The following is a 16,845-nucleotide window of genomic DNA, read 5'->3' as shown; positions in this document are numbered from 1 at the left end:
CAGAGGCACCTCCCAGGTTCATTTGTGTGCTGGATGTCAATAAGGGTGGCACTTTTTCTGCACCTTGAAAATAATGTAACATGGTAGGAACCAAAGTTTGGTCAGTGTTTCTCCTGGGACCCTAATTAGTGGTGAACACGTAAACAAAGCACACCTTAGACCACTTCAGGTGAGAGCTTTGACCTGTGTCCAATGTCCAGTGTAGAGTATGTGTTGTGTTGTTGACGTACAAGTTCACTATTTGTGTGAGGGCAACCATTTGTGAGAGGTAATGTTTGGTGTGTGGTCAATTGTACTGCGAAGGTATGTGTTGAATTTGGTTATCAGTGTTTGTTTATTTAAGTTTGACAAATTCACAGATGTTTATTTAAAACGTATGCCAGTGCAGTAATGCAATTTATTACACATCTTTGGAGAGAGTCAGATGGGGGTCCCAGCAGTGTTTTGAATCCTGAATCTCAATATCAAATAATTTCTGGGTAACAATTAAATACTTTACTGTGATTGTTTTTCAATTAAAGTGGTCAAAAATAAACAAAAATAGCTTCTTAGCAAAGACCAATTTCTCAAGCAAGAATTTAGCTAGGACTGTCTGTGAGTGGTCTGCGTGGGGAGGGAAAACTAGCTGTTATTGACAGAGCGGTTTGGAACTCTCTTTGTTATTGGTCTAATAACTCATTTACTGCCTGGTGATGTCAAGCCAAAACTCCATCTCTCGATTTGACTGCACTGGGCCTTTAAAGGCAAATTCCACTCCAAAACTAAATTTTCATATTTATTTTCATTAGTCCACTCTTGATGCAGTCCTAAAATGTTTTGCTGTCAAGTTTTCACGATATTGGTCTTTCAAGAAGCAGAGTGTCAACGGCCACATCATCATGTTCTGTATGTATATATTATTTGCTGTTTATGTAAAATGATGTGGCTAACTGGGTTCTCTCTTCTTTCATCCAAACTTTTGTTTCTCACTGTTTTTGGCAACCCAAAGGAAACCTGGTGAAGAACCGTGGACAAGGAGATGAAGGACAGTGGCCTGTTATGGAAAACCATCCCCAACAAGTCAAAAGATAGGCAGCATTGGTGCTTTCTCGTGAAAACCTTATGTTCTATACAGGAACAAAGACCATTAAGTAAGTATGCTTTTGGTCAGTTGTTTGAAACTCGTTCATCAACCATTTCTAGTCCTGTGAAGGCACTGTATCACTTTAGGTGTTCTATGCAGTGAAAATACAATAATGTGAATATTTCCTCAATGAAGTATAGGTGTGCAGCAAAGTTTGGGTAGCCAGCTTCGTAATGTCCAGAGGCCTGACAAAATTGAATGTTGAATCTTTCATAGCAAATCCATACGGCTGAATGATTCCCAAGACTGTAATACTGTTACAATGAGTGCTTTCACTGTAACCAAGTAGAAAGAGCACAAATACTTAATTTCAAAGGAATATCATTTCCAAGGAAAATCTTGTCAGTATTCTCAGTTATCCAGTTGACCTGGTAATTTATAAATATCAGCTGAATGATCTGGTGGATATTGTTAGGAAAACGGGCATGTTGAAACAGAGAGAAAATGGAAAGAGACAGAACCCTACGATGGTCCACTTGAATAGATAAGTGAGTAAAGTTTCCTGGGTGACGCAAACCTTTGCAGTTTTGAGAATTTCATGGGAAGAAGGGGGTGCACATTGTTGTAAACAATTGGGGATAAATTAAGTCATCTCTCTGGTGATGGTGGGGTTGGAGCGGGAGCAGTGGGGAAAGCCTTGCTTTTCTTTCGGTTTTTGTGGCTCTGACTCCTCTTACTGCATGTATGGATTTGTCCCATTGCTGCAGGCACTCTGACAAGATAATAAATTGCACAATTTTGTTCCCTAAATGCTTATAAAAACATTTGTGGGTTTTGCAATGCACCTTGTTGTCAGTTAGATTTATCCCGAGTCAATTAGAACTCTCCCAACACTGCTTTTTCCCAGTTGTGTAAGATATGTCTGTACACAGTAACCTGGGTATATGCAAGGATTTTGTCAACATGCCCTTCTTTAAAGGGTTGAATTTCAGATTAGGGAGGATGGTACATTTTGTACCACACTGTATAAATGAACAGAGGATAAACAGTTTTGTGAACCTTACTCTCTTGTGTAATTTGTTAGAGTTTACTAAAGAGGTGGCCAATGTATTTTGTAAAGCAAGTGGCTGATAGCACAAACTCTTGTAGTTTCCCACTGGGCACAGACGTCAGTTCAACATCCAGTTTTGATTTACATTTGGTTGAGTTGTCAACTAACGTGAATTCAACGTGAAATCAACCAAACATTTCACACTGTCATTGGATTTAGGTTAAAAGTTAGTTTTTTTTTATTTATTTTTTATTCCCTTACGTTGATGACATTTTGCAAATCCAATCAGTTTTCCACATACATTCAGCGTCATCACAATGTATTTTTGGGTTGAAATTATGTGGAAACAACATTGATTCAACCAGTTTTTGCCCAGTGAGTTGTTTGGTTAAAATGTGGGTGTTAAAAAACAAAACAAGTCCCACTCCATTGATAACAAAAGGTAGGGTGTGTCAAGCCTGAGAACATTTGTGAAACCTTGAAGACATAGCCCAGCTATTAGATGTCTGCTTAAACTCTTTTCGTATGTTTCAGCCTAGTTTACGTACTGCAGCAAATATTTCTATGAATCGACCGAACTCCTTTATGGGGTAATGTTTGTTACCTTGGATAAATAAAGTGGCAGAGGTTGGATGTGTGGAATGGTGAGTGTGTTTTCAGATGTTTGTGTGTGTTGACAAACACACCAAAAGACCACACGTGGCTTTAATATTTCAGAATGAAGCCCTTATTTAGAGATGGCAGACTCTCACAGACCTTTAACTTTCTTTGGCTCCTGGATTTACAGTCCTTACATGGCAATCTGAATGACTTGGATGATCATACATTTATGAACTAATAGATACCAAATGTATCTCCGTTTGGCAGCAACTCTTCATATTCATGACAGTATGTGATGACATATTGTGTCAAAACAATGGTATCTTAGAGACTTCTCCAGCGCAGGGAAACCACCTAAATTAGTTCATTGCGAAGCTGGCCTGGGTTGTGTAAGCCAGTGATGTAAGTCTAACACTGCCTAGCAATCACAATAATGCTCGGCTGGGCAGACATGTTGTTTGGACAGGAGTGTGTCACTGTATAAACTGAAACATGTCAAAGAGTCATTTAGCACTGAGAGCTACTGCTGATCCGACTCCTTAGTAGCGAACTAGGTCATGATGTTTAGTGGGAATAGGAGGGGCACTATGAGTCAAGCTCGGTGTCTGCTGCTGCCAGAGCAAACCTGACAGCAAATCATGATTTTAGCTAATCTTCCTGTAAAATAACAGACATATATCACAGGTTGTGACAGCACTCATGCGTGCGCAACTGGTCTGGTATTTGCATTGCAATGTGTTGTAATCCTAAAATGCAATTTCTGTATGTTCAATGGTTGTACGCAATGCTGGGTATCCAGGCAACTGTACAAAATATTGAGCGTGATCATGGATATTGATGATATACTATCATGTTGGTTGACATCTTTCTCTTTATTTCTTTCGAAAGAGGATTTACTATCTTTGTCTCGAGACCCTTACTAACTATTGCCATTCACCATATATTCCCATGTATTATTGAACCAGAATGGAAAATTACAATGGAAAATCTACATAGAGAAAACAGCCTTCAGACATGTGATCATTTGCTCCCCATTCCTAATATAGGACTGTCTGACCCATGGGACAAACATCTTAACAAGATCTGTAGTGACTCTTGAGAAAGGGAGCCATTAGCTAATTCAATTATTACTGAGTAATATCTTCGTGTTATGGCAAATTTGCCGTGTGACCAGCAAGTAGGCCAAGACTTAACTGTGAGTAATTATGTGTTCGCTAAAGATAGACATTTTATAAATTTTACATAATCACAGTGCAAGAGGTACACAACAGGAGGATTGAATAACAAACTGGAAGCTTAACTTGACTGTCCCACATTTTGAATGATAACCTACAATACACAAAACAACCAGTGATTATCTTTAACAGTTTACGATGTGTACAGTCTACACTAACAATGGTTTTGTCCTGGTTATTGCTGTATTGAGAACCTAGATCCCCAAGTCGATTAATTCCAGGTGAATCCCCCTAACTCTCCAACCCCTGTGTGTGTGGTTGTGGGTGTGTGTGTGTGTGTGTGTGTGTGTGTGTGTGTGTGTGTGTCGGGAACATTATGTTTTTGGGCTACACTGTTTCCTGTAATCACTTCCTTCAAAAGGTTCCCCTCTCACTGACAGCTAAAGGTTATCTGGCCTCTACAGTAGCCTTGTGCCCATCGGAACACCACTCTATCAGATGAATATCTGAATCAGAGATTGATAGTCACATTGACAGTTGATGGGATTGAGGGGTTTTGGGCAATATCTTGTCCTCAAGCTTGAGATCATGTTACTGTAATCAGCTTAGTAAGGAATATATTCTCGCTTACCATGTGTATGGTCACCTGAGGGGTTCACTTAAAATATTTTTTTGTCAGAATAAGGAAGTTGCTACAAGAAGACATTGCAACATTAAATCGTATAGAGGTGACTCATTTGCGAAAAGTGCGTGGCACAGACTTTTCTTTAATTTCTACAGAGTTACAAACCATATTATGAAATAGGGAAACCATCCATTGAGGCAAGCCCATCCTCCACCCTCTCTTTCACTCCTTCCTCTGATTATTTTCCTTATTCCTGCTGGTTCACAGGAGGAGCTTGTCTCCCCAGCAGACCAAAGCATGTTTGTTCCCCTGCTGCACCCTACAGCTATCCCTCTGTCACCCCCGGGCTGTGGAACACTTCATTCAGCTTCACATCCAACAAAACTACTATCCTGTCCCCCTGCCAGCTCTATTAGACTGCACTTGATTCCCAGAATGGGTCTGAGACTTAGAATAGGAAGAAGAAGAAGAAAAACATGAGGATGCATGTAACAGTGTACAAAACATTAGGAAAGCATGCTCTTTCCATGACATAGACTGACCAGGTGAATCCAGGTGAAAGCTATGATCCCTTATTGATGTCACTTGTTAAATCCACTTCAATCAGTGTAGATGAAGGGGAGGAGACAGGTTAAAGAAAGATGTTTAAGCCTTGAGACAATTGAGACATGGATTGTGTATGTGTGCCATTCAGAAGGTGAATGGGTTAGATAAAAGATGCAAGTGCCTTTGAACAGGGTTATGGTAGTAAGTGCCAGGCGCACCGATTTGTGTCAAGAACTGCAACCCTGCTGCTTTTTTCACACTCAACAGTTTCACATGTGTACCAAGAATGGTCCACCACCCAAAGGACATCCAGCCAACTTGACACAACTGTGGGAAGCATTGGAGTCAACATGGGCCAGCATCCCTGTGGAACGATTTAGATACCTTGTATAGTCCATTCCCCAACGAATTGAGTCTGTTATGAGGGCAAAAGGAGGGGTACAACTCAATATTAGGAAGGTGTTCCTAATGTTTTGTACACTCTGTGTATGTATATAAGTAGTTTGTCCCCTTTTCTTAAGGTCCTAGGCATCTTGACTGGATGAGGGCAAAAATCTTTTCATCAACTCTCTTCACAAACTAGCATTATTGGCCATGTCAGTCTTCTCCCAGGCAATACTAGATGTTTCTAATATATATTGCCTTATGTGTTGCCCTGTCATGTCCTCCAGTATTACCATAGAAAATGAAACTATTTCACAAAAACAGCTCAATCGTTTTCTCCTGTGCTCAGTTTGGTTCTAGCGAGAACAGTTCGGGCCTACATCAGCAGAGTAACCAAATGTCTAAATAAAGAAATGAGTGGAGTGTGACTATGGAGCACACAACGGGTAGCGGCATTTCAACTCGTAATGTCTGGGAGAGGTTGGCTTACTGCCAGAATCAATGTTGACCCTAAAAGTGTATCTTGAATGTATCAAGGCTGTAGGGGGAAATAAAACATTTGGCAACCCTCACTGTCTCCATGTAAACCTGTTTCACTTTCCTAAGGCTAATGTGGAAGATTTTATCTGTCTGAGTGAATGGCTGCAGGGCAATGAGCATTCCAAAATGTGTTACGGTTGTCTTTCTGTTATTTTTATGCAACATTGAAACCGTTTCTTTGCACACACAGCTTTTGTCTGGATGACAGGCAATAAAAACCAATTATTGCCTGAAACTATTTCCCAAGATGTAATGCCTTGAACTGAGATGCTCAGGGCCAAAAAGCACTTACTGTAAAAATGTTTTATAATAACATTATAAAAATAACTATTTTCTAGAACATGTCATAACTATCGTAATTGCAGACAAATAAAGCTTAATGGCGTAGCTGAAGCAATTATACTATATTACTAGTTAAAAAGACAGCTCAGTTCCTGTTGTCGGCTTCATGTGAAGTTTGACGTTTTTTCTCCCTAAACTGCCCTTGAGTAAAACTAATATCATCCAAAAAATAATCAATATCAGGCAGCAATAATCTGAGTCTCTCTTCCCACAAATGTTTTCAAATCAATGTTCAAGTAACTTCGTATGATACACAAGGATTAGCCATCTTTGCTCATAGGCCAGCACCATTTATATGTGGTAAGTAAAAAGCCCATACCTGATTACTACATTATGATATGAATAAGCTATACCACCACAGATATCCTAGTTCATCATTTACGACAAAAACCACTGCTTATTGAGCAATTCATAAACAGCACGTCAGCATGAGTGTCAGTTCCCCTTTTATGGTCGTCACTAACTCCCAGCAGTCTGCCTCTGTTGTCATCAATGTTTGTTGATAATTCACCAGAGTAGGTTAATCAAGTCTGAGGGGATTGGAAGTGATGCAGACAATTACATTGATGGAAGTTACAATCTATCTGCAATATTAAGCTGATCTACCCCCCCCCCCCCAAAAAAAAAAAGAAGTATGAGGTTGTCAACAAACACACACTAGCTCTGAGTGCTGCATTTTTTGGACCATAGTCCAGTCTGATCGGCAGCTCTACCAATCGGTAGAACTTTAGAGTACAAAGTATTTCAGAGACTATGAATGGTCCTAATAGGCCTTTCAGTATACTCTATCATAAAGCCCAATTGAGGCAGAAAAGTGGGGGGTTACATTCTGAGCGCACAGGTGTCCCATTCCCCAGGAGTATAAGAGTTGGTGGGAGTTTGGTCTCACCTTTTGAAGTGGCCTCTGCTATTCTGAGACTAGCCAAATAATGAGGCCTTGAAGATGGCAATTTAGTCTCAGCCACTTTCAAAACACATAAGGGCAGTTATTCTTCCACAGAACAGTAACAATGTTTCACGGGGTCCTTGACAAGCTGTTTAATCAACCAGAGAAATGTCATTTGATATATTCTTCAAGTCCAGAGAGATGTTAAGAAATGGTGGATGGAGAGAATGTTTACTGGAAACAGATGTCTTACGTTGAGTTTTGAATCGTTGTGGCGTTTGTTTCCATTGTTCTTCCACCATTTTGTCCTAGCTTCATTTTTCCATGATGGATTATTTTCACTGAGAGTGGGAATCATTTTGCTGGCCTCGGCAGTCGAGTTACCACAGTATGCCTGGGGAGGTCTGTCAGTAATATACCATTCAAAGCGCACTATACATACCTCCTTAACAGATTTCACACACCTGTTCAAATACCCAGCGTGGACACCCTGTCCACAAAGGGGAATTGTCCGCTACTATGTATTTGCAATGTCTTGTGCTGTATTTCCAAACACTCGCCAGTGCTTATTTTAGACCTAAAAAACCACAGAATAGTAATTACCTATTTGAAGTATGACCATCTGTGCTATGCTAAGACAGTTTCCCTCTTGTGTGCAAAATTACTGAATTCTCAGCTAGACTCATAAAGAAAATGCATGACTGTGCTTTGGGATCTCAATGTAATGCTCTTTTTTTCTTCTTTTTTTTCTAGGCTATATGTTTTTTGGGGGGGAATCGCCATGAACAAGAAGGAGTGGTTGCCAGTTTCGTTCAAATGCAGATATACCTAAATGTATTGCAATTCATTTTAGGCACATTCACATGACAATAGCAACTTCATAAAACTGTAATGAAAGCTTCAGAAACACATTACTAATGAGTCTATCCCATCTGATTGTCATGCTTCATCAGAGTTCCATTCCCACCCACAGGATTCCCATACTCCATTATAGGGTAAGCCTATTTGCTGTTGTTATGTGCAACCAACACCTGCAAATATGCATGGCTTTGCCAAGGCATTTCTCAACTGTGTGGAATCAAATTCCGTCAGAACACCATTGTGTACATGTTATTTCAGTGGTTGTGTATTCTGTGAGTGGAAAGAACTCTGTGACAATACTTAAAGAGTTCCTGGTGTAAGATATCTGAGGTCAAGTTGAAAATGGAGCCAGAAATGTGATTTTATTGTGTTTGCCTTTCTATATGCACCTCGTAATGACCACCCAGGGCTAGGGTTTCACAAAGGAACATGAAATGGGAACTTTGGTCTGAACTTCTGCAGGTGGGTTGTGAAATGTCTTTTTTATAAAACAAGAAGATGTGAAACAGGCTGACAGGGTATTTCTTTTGCAGAAGAGAGTGACGCAAAGTATGCCGTGTACAGATCATCAGCCAATGGCAGGGTTCAAAAGGAGATGGCCTCACTATGTGAGTATTGCTTTGGTGTTGGTGTCTGTTTCCCTTTTTTGTGTCCATTTATACCCTTGTTTCACTTCCTTTTACATGCTCAATAGTAAAAGTGTAAGACAAGGAAAAATAGCTTGGGAGATGGTATGTCACAGTGGTGAATTATTAAAATATATTTGTACTCCTGTAAGATATATCTTTTCATTTACAAGATGGGTTGCCCATCACTTGATTTCAGGTGACCAAGGGCATCCTCCAAAGAGCACTATTTATTTCCACCCTAGAAAGCTAAAGTAGTTTTTATTGAAAGGCATGCTGGACAAAAATGGCAAACTTCTAAACTGGTTTAGAGTCATCGCATTGAATGCAGCTGCAAGGCAGAGAATGAGCTGCTTTAGTTTTGCTTGTACAAAAGTGAATAGAGTAGAGGGAAATAGTTGTCCACTGACGTCAACGCCCATGAGTGGAAGTGCTCTCCTTTTATAGCCACATTCTCTCTCTCTGGTGCATTCCTTACAAGAGCACTGCGTCCCAGTGGCCTGGAGAGGGCTGTGACGCACACACAGGGAGAAATAGAGAAGTTTGCACATGCCGGGCGTTAGGAGAGGGAATAAAAATTCCCCCTCCCAAAACTGTTACTTTCCCTCGACAGGCTCAGTGAACTCAAAGCTCCTTATCTTTGAGGAAATGTAAGAACAATTTTACTTTAGAATGGACTGAGGTCACACTGAGACTTGGCAATGAAGTTTGATGAGGCGCAGAAATGGGCCTTTACAGACACATTTGGACTACTACTGAATCTGCTCTGCATTGACAAAACATGACGGATTACAATTACACTGTGAAGAAGATTGCTGTTTTTTAGCAGAAGGCACAGAATGTTAAATACATATACTTTTACTTCTGATTCAACATTTTCTTCCCTTCCACCCTTGGCACAGAAAATGACATGCCCCAGCATTATATTGTTAGGGACAGATAGACATTTACTGAGGGGGGAGGGTTGTGTGTTTTAAAAAAAAAATTGGTCACAGGGGAGGGTAGTGCGTTTTTTCCCTGGTTTACTTTCGCTCTTCTGCTTGCATTTCCCTAATAAACAATGGCTTGACTTACTTTTGATATTACCCTAATACATTTCGAAACGTTTGTGAAGGTTTGTTATGGTGTGGCTATTATTAAGATTTAGCTACTGCGGGTCTATGATATGAAGGCAGTGTGCCCAGGCGCTCCAACTGACTCCAACAGTTGAACTTGAGGTGAGGAAGACTGTTTCAGGCCTACCAGAGTTACTCCTATAATCAAACAATATAATGCTTATCTTTATACAAAATATTCAGATCGAAAATTAACAAATTAGCCTCCTTCTGTACATCTATATCTGTATAGCAGATGCAGAAGCCATCTGTCATAAATAAATACATGTCGGTGTTGTAGCATGCCACCGGCATATCTAGCTCTCTTGATCTCGCTGGGGTTAGGCCTAAGCTTTTCTTCCTTTTTATATAGGCTCTCTATATATGTATTTATTAAAATATTAATATCATAGAGTGGTCACACCTAAGCCTATAGGCCTATGCATGCAGTACCCTGATACATGTAGTGCTCAAATCTCTGACAGATGAACCGTGTGGTAGACAATTCATGTTTTAGGAAAGTGGCATAAAAAGCAATAAAAGGTTTTCCGTATGCTACACATCGAAACACAAGGAATAGTGTTTTTGTAATTTGTTTAGGCTGTTTTTAACGACACGTAAATGTGGCTCATTTGGCCAACATCCCTATTTGATTGCTGCGCCAGGTCGGATCGGAATGCATAGGGTAAATTAAAATCATCCCTGTCATGTTGTCTGGCTCAATTTTCCTAAAGGAAACTCTGAAATGACATATTGTTTTTATAAAGACTTTAGAATATTTGCATGAAAATCTGTCGCCAGTTGGATGAGAACCTAGCTATAGACACCCTAAAGGCTGTGCACTAGTCCAGTTGTCACGATCGTCGTAAGAGTGAGTAGACCAAGGCGCAGCGTGTGAAACAAACATGACTTTATTTAATTAAAGTACTAACAAAACACGACTCGTGAAGTCCACGGTTAACAATACCGACACGGAACAAAAACCCACAACACCCAAGGGAAAACATACAGTTTAAATATGGCTCCCAATCAGAGACAACCAGCCGACAGCTGACTCTCGTTGCCTCTGATTGGGAGTCACACAGGCAAACATAGACACAGACAACCTAGAACACCCAAACAAAGAAACAGAACGCATCGAATGAACACACCCTGGCTCAACATATAGAGTCCCAGAGCCAGGGTGTGACAGTACCCCCCCCTAAAGGCGCGGACTGCGACCGCGCCTCAACTAAAGCAAAACAGGGGAGGGCTGGGCGGGCATACCTCCTCGGCCTCCGGTCTTGACCACCACCCTCCAATGAACCCCCCATAGCGCCCCTGGTCCAGTCTAGCTCCGCTGGCTGGAGCTGACCTGGACGTAGCAGGAGCGGCTAGCTTCAGCTCCGTTGGGGAGCAATAAAGCGGTACCTGATCTGGCACCGATGACCCAGGCACGGGTTGTGCCGGACTGACGACTCGCACCCCTGGCTTGGTGCGAGTGGCAGGAACGAGCCGGGCCGGGCTGGCGACGCGCACCGTAGACTTGGTGCGAGTGGCAGGAACAGGCCGGACCGGGCTGGCGACGCGCACCGTAGACTTGGTGCGTGGAGCAGGGACAGGCCGGGCCGGGCTGGCGACGCACCCCGTAGGCTTGGTGCGTGGAGCAGGGACAGGCCGGGCTGGGCTGACGACGCACACCGTAGGCTTGGTGCGTGGAGCAGGGACAGGCCGGACAGGGCTGGCGACGCACACCGTAGGCTTGGTGCGTGGAGCAGGGACAGGCCGGGCTGGGCTGACGACGCACACCGTAGGCTTGGTGCGTGGAACAGGGACAGGCCGGACAGGGCTGGCGACGCACACCGTAGGCTTGGTGCGTGGAGCAGGGACAGGCCGGACAGGGCTGGCGACGCACACCATAGGCTTGGTGCGTGGAGCAGGAACAGGCCGGGCTGGGCTGACGACGCACACCGTAGGCTTGGTGCGTGGAGCAGGGACAGGCCGGACAGGGCTGGCGACGCACACCGTAGGCTTGGTGCGTGGAGCAGGGACAGGCCGGGCTGGGCTGTCGACGCACACCGTAGGCTTGGTGCGTGGAGCAGGAACAGGCCGGGCTGGGCTGTCGACGCACACCGTAGGTTTGGTGCGTGAAGCAGGAACAGGCCGGGCAGGGCTGGCGACGCACACCGTAGGTTTGGTGCGTGGAGCAGGGACAGGCCGGGCTGGGCTGTCGACGCACACCGTAGGCTTGGTGCGTGGAGCAGGGACAGGCCGGACCGTACTGGGAACACACACCACTGGCTTTAAACGGGGATCAGGAACGGGCCGGACCGGACTGGCAATACACCTCAGTACCTCTCGCCGTGCCTCTACGACTTCCTTCCCTCCTCTCGCCAATGGCTCCCGTAACCCGGTGGCCTTCTCTCCTCGTCTCCTATTTCGCCCTGTGGCAGCCTCCTGCTGCCCAGTCGCCCACGCCGTGTGCCCCCCCCTAAAAAATTATTGGGGGTGCCTCTCGTCCGTCCGACGATGGCACTGCTGACGCCGCTGCTCCTCTCCTGCCTGGGTCTCCCCCTTCATAGCCCTCCGGTACCGGACGGCCTCCTCCTCGGTAATCTGCCCCCAACCGAGGAGGACATCCACCAGCGTCACCTCCTGCGTGTGTTCCTGGACACGCTGCTTGGTCGTTGTATGGTGGGTTTTTCTGTCACGATCGTCGTAAGAGTGAGTAGACCAAGGCGCAGCGTGTGAAACAAACATGACTTTATTTAATTAAAGTACTAACAAAACACGACTCGTGAAGTCCACGGTTAACAATACCGACACGGAACAAAAACCCACAACACCCAAGGGAAAACATACAGTTTAAATATGGCTCCCAATCAGAGACAACCAGCCGACAGCTGACACTCGTTGCCTCTGATTGGGAGTCACACAGGCAAACATAGACACAGACAACCTAGAACACCCAAACAAAGAAACAGAACGCATCGAATGAACACACCCTGGCTCAACATATAGAGTCCCAGAGCCAGGGTGTGACACCAGTGTTCTTTGATTATGCTTCCACGTCATGGTTCCAGCAGCCCCAAACATCTAAAGACAAAGCTAACAGCCAAACAAGCTTGTAAGAATTGTACTTAAACTCCCCCCTCATACTCATCTCGAGGTAGAGCATTTTTTGTGTCTGTCTCTGTAATGTGTCTGTATCTATGTAAATGTATATGTATATGTATATGTATGTATGCATTTATTTATTTAATTTGCAATCTAGGTCACTTTAAAAAATCTTTATGTATATAAGTGTTTTTTTTTTACTGACAAATAAAATCTATCAATCAATCAATTCAAACTGTGCAGCTGCCAATTGATGAATGGAATGAGACATCTGTTACAAAACACCAAAAAGCCTTCAAGGTAGGGAGGGATTTACATGTATTTTATGTTTGTCGAGATTGACATAGTCTATATATTGTGGTGTTGAAAATGCAAACCATGATATTGAAGTGTCTGAAGTTGGTATGCTTTGTTTATTGGTTGTGTGGTGCATTGGCACAGAAACCTGTTGGTTGAACATTTTGTTGCATTTACAGTGCCTTCGGAAAGTATTCAGACCCCTTGACTTTTTCTACATTTTGTTACGTTACAGCCTTATTCTAAAATGTATTAAATTGTTTTTTCCTCCTCATAAATCTACACACAATACCCCATAATGACAAAGAAGGGATGGTGCCTAGGTTTCCTCCGGATGTGACACTTACATTTACATTTACATTTTAGTCATTTAGCAGACGCTCTTATCCAGAGCGACTTACAGTTAGTGAATACATATTTTTTTATTCTGGCCCCCCGTGGGAATTGAACCCACAACCCTGGCGTTGCAAACGCCATGCTCTATCAACTGAGCTACATCCCTGCCGGCCATTCCCTCCCCTACCCTGGTCGACGCTGGGCCAATTGTGCGCCGCCCATGAGTCTCCCGGTCGCGGCCGGCTGCGACAGAGCCTGGATTCAGGCCAAAGAGTTCAATCTTGGTTACATCAGACCAGAGAATCTTGTTTCTCACGGTCTGAGAGTCTTTAGGTGCCTTTTGTTATTTTAGGTCGTAAAGATTATTTAGTGTTATTTCTATGAGGGGGGAGGGTGTTACATTTATTTTACAGTACAAGAGGAGGGTCATGTGAAAATATCTGTAAAGTTGGGGAGGGGGGTGCATTATTTTTAAATAACACCTTGAGTTGGACCAGCCCCAACCCCCCCCCCCCCCCCCCCCCCCCCCTCCCCCCATTTCGATCTGTCCCTTATAAAAGCCTGTATCTGATGGCCTGACTTCCCACATAACACCCAATGAATAAAGTCAACACACCACAAAGTCCAAAGTCTTCAATGCAGCCTCCCTCAGATTAACTTTATTAATAAAGCCAAACACATTTAAAGCCTATTTTCTAACTCTGATTCTTTAGTCGATTTGCCTCATTGTTCGGTTATTTGTTTAGCTTAAACGCTCAGCTCAAAGATGTGCCAACTGCCTATACACACACCTGCCAATGTACACGTTCATATACAGTAATATACATTTGAGTTAAGTTTTATAGCCAGCCCTGAATGATTATAATAGCACAGGGAGTGCACCGTTCAACTTTGAATGTGCCTGACTGAAAATACAAAACTCTAGCAGTGCTTAAATGTGACTGTTGCAATAACTTCTCCATCACTCATATTGCTGTGCACACATGCTCCACATTAGATATGTAGGAATTCTCCCTCTGTGTTGTTCTTGGCCGGAGGAGTCTTGATAGGATTTGACACTGACTTGCACCTGCAGAATAGAAACCAGACTTGTTTCCATGACACTGAACATGCCTGTTTCAAGAGGCTTTTGCAATTCATCTTGTGCTGCCTCAGTAACTTGTGCAAGTAGACCACTTCTATCTTTGAACTGCTGCTCAAGCAATCACCTCTCAGCAAACTTTGATAGAGAGTGGGGGTCTTGACGGTCCACAATGAAGCTCATGGAGTAATGGATTTTGTTTATATTTTATCTCTTACTAGTGGTAAACATTGATGTTGGGAGTGGTTTGGCCTCTGATTATGGATACGCTTGTTTGCACTAAGACAACCTTGCCAGGGCACAGGTACACCGCACTCTGCCAAGAGGCTGAGCGAACCTTATACATAAAATATTACTTTTCGGATCCCATCATGTCCTTCCTCTGTCCCCATTATGAGGTCCTGTAAGAACAGTTATTATTTTGGGTTTGGCCACAAGGCCAGTGCCCCCAAGTGAGTTATTGCAGACCCCTAGATGTCTCTAAAGGCAATGCAAGAAGGAATAGGGATTAGGATCAGTTTGTCATGCTAATAAATTATCATACTGTCAGTCCACAATAGACAGCCATAGAGCTCGCCAGCTTGTAGTCCTAAAAAATAGAAATGAGTTACCTCTGGTTCGTTCGGCCATTCATATGGGGGAAATGAATGGGGAAAGAATGGGGTTTTGGGATAAACACCGAAAATAAGGTCTAAGGTTAACACAGGTTTAAGAGATCTTGTATGTTTTGTTCTATGAGATAACATCAGTCAGTTAACATGACATTTATAAATTATGAAGCCTTTATGTGCTTGTTTGATTACATAAATGCTTCAAAATTCACAAAAAGTGACATTAGCTGATGAAGATTATCTCATAGAACAAAACGTATAAGTTCTCCTAAACATGTGTTTACTATACATCTTATTTTTGGTGTTTTATCCAAAAACCCTCCAAAAAATACATTAATTTCCCCATAGGCTTTGGCCAACGAGTCATGGCGGAGTTAGTGCCTACAAAAATACGCCATTACTATTGCTCTCTATAACATTACCTGTGATACTGGATTTAAATCAGTTGTAGGGTATCACTGTTGAGTCTTAGAATCAGATCAAAGTAGAGCGTAATACTTGGGATTAATTTGTGACTCACCATGTGACCATTTTATATACAGCTAGGTCCATTACACAAGGTGCACAATTGTAAATGGAGTTTGTCATAGACTGTAAATATATCCTCCTTGGCACGAATCTACACATAGTATATAAACTAGCATGATACTCACAGTAACGATCTTTCAAAAGGCCAACTAAAGATAGGGATTTCACTAACCATTATAAAAGGCAAAAATAGACTAAAGGAACACACTATATGTGGCATTACAATGTTGCGGTCCAAACCGAAATGGATGGTCCACTAGCTGTCTATGTCTGCAGTGTGAGGCTAGGCCAAACCAAGAGAAAACACACTTCTCATTTGTGCTCTGTGTTGGTTATTTGCTTTTACTGGACGCCTCTGTTGTTATGGCAACACATCCGGTGTCTGTACTGACTTAAAGGACAAGATAAACTAAATGGACTGTGAATTTAACTCTTTATTGATGTAACGCATGGCCTGCAATCACAGTTCCCCTATGGTAGGAGTTTTTGTGTAACTGCATGGTCTTCCTAGGGGTGCTGTGAGGGTCCTCTGGTCTAAGGTATTGGGTAAAATACAGAGATAATATAATGGCAAGGTCATCTGTATTGACAAAAAACATTCTGTTCTTCAGATCAAACTTTAACTTCCTCCTTGTCGACTGACACCTCTACTACCCCATCTTTGCCCAAAGAGGAAGAGGGCAAGGCAACAAATAAATAGATGGTGCAAATGTGTCATATCATTTACCTCACTTGTAGCTGTCACAATTAGGTGTACCGTGGTTTCAACAATGCTGTCTATCTCTATCTCATGCATCAACCATTGAGTGGGTGGTCTCTTTCCTTCAGCTAGAAGAGAAAACCACACTAGCAGCACCACGCAAGATAACACTATCTTAACAAATAACAATAGCTTGTGCTCCCACTTTATAGTATGTGGGCAATGTAGGTCTACATAGACAAAAACTTTTGCAACTATTGATCTGTCAGTATTGGTGACCTGTTCAAAGGTTGTGTTTTCCCTACAGATGGATTAGATCTATATACGTACATGCACAGATAACTGATCTCAGGACAGGTTTATCTGGTGGCATTAGCCTTTAGCACCGTCTCTTCACTGCTGA

General features: G+C 42.7%; 1 long non-coding RNA gene across 3 annotated transcripts; it reads left to right on the top strand.

Moving 5' to 3' along the window:
* The first annotated feature begins 219 nt into the window (after positions 1-219).
* Positions 220-14,010, top strand: LOC311101789. Of its 3 annotated transcripts, XR_014609949.1 has the most exons (4): positions 220-303; positions 989-1,130; positions 7,966-8,046; positions 8,166-14,010. It is a non-coding gene; the product is annotated as an uncharacterized lncRNA (long non-coding RNA). The 3 variants fall into 3 exon arrangements; XR_014609950.1 differs by having other exon boundaries at positions 7,966-14,010; XR_014609951.1 differs by lacking the exon at positions 220-303 and adding an exon at positions 681-885 and having other exon boundaries at positions 7,966-14,010.
* The last annotated feature ends 2,835 nt before the right edge of the window (positions 14,011-16,845 follow it).

This window comes from Coregonus lavaretus, assembly GCF_964263955.1.
Source record: "Coregonus lavaretus genome assembly, chromosome: 26".
NCBI classification, from domain to species: Eukaryota; Metazoa; Chordata; class Actinopteri; order Salmoniformes; family Salmonidae; genus Coregonus; species Coregonus lavaretus.
The sequence above is the reverse complement of the archived record's forward strand: the minus strand, read 5'-3'. Positions and strand labels throughout refer to the sequence as shown.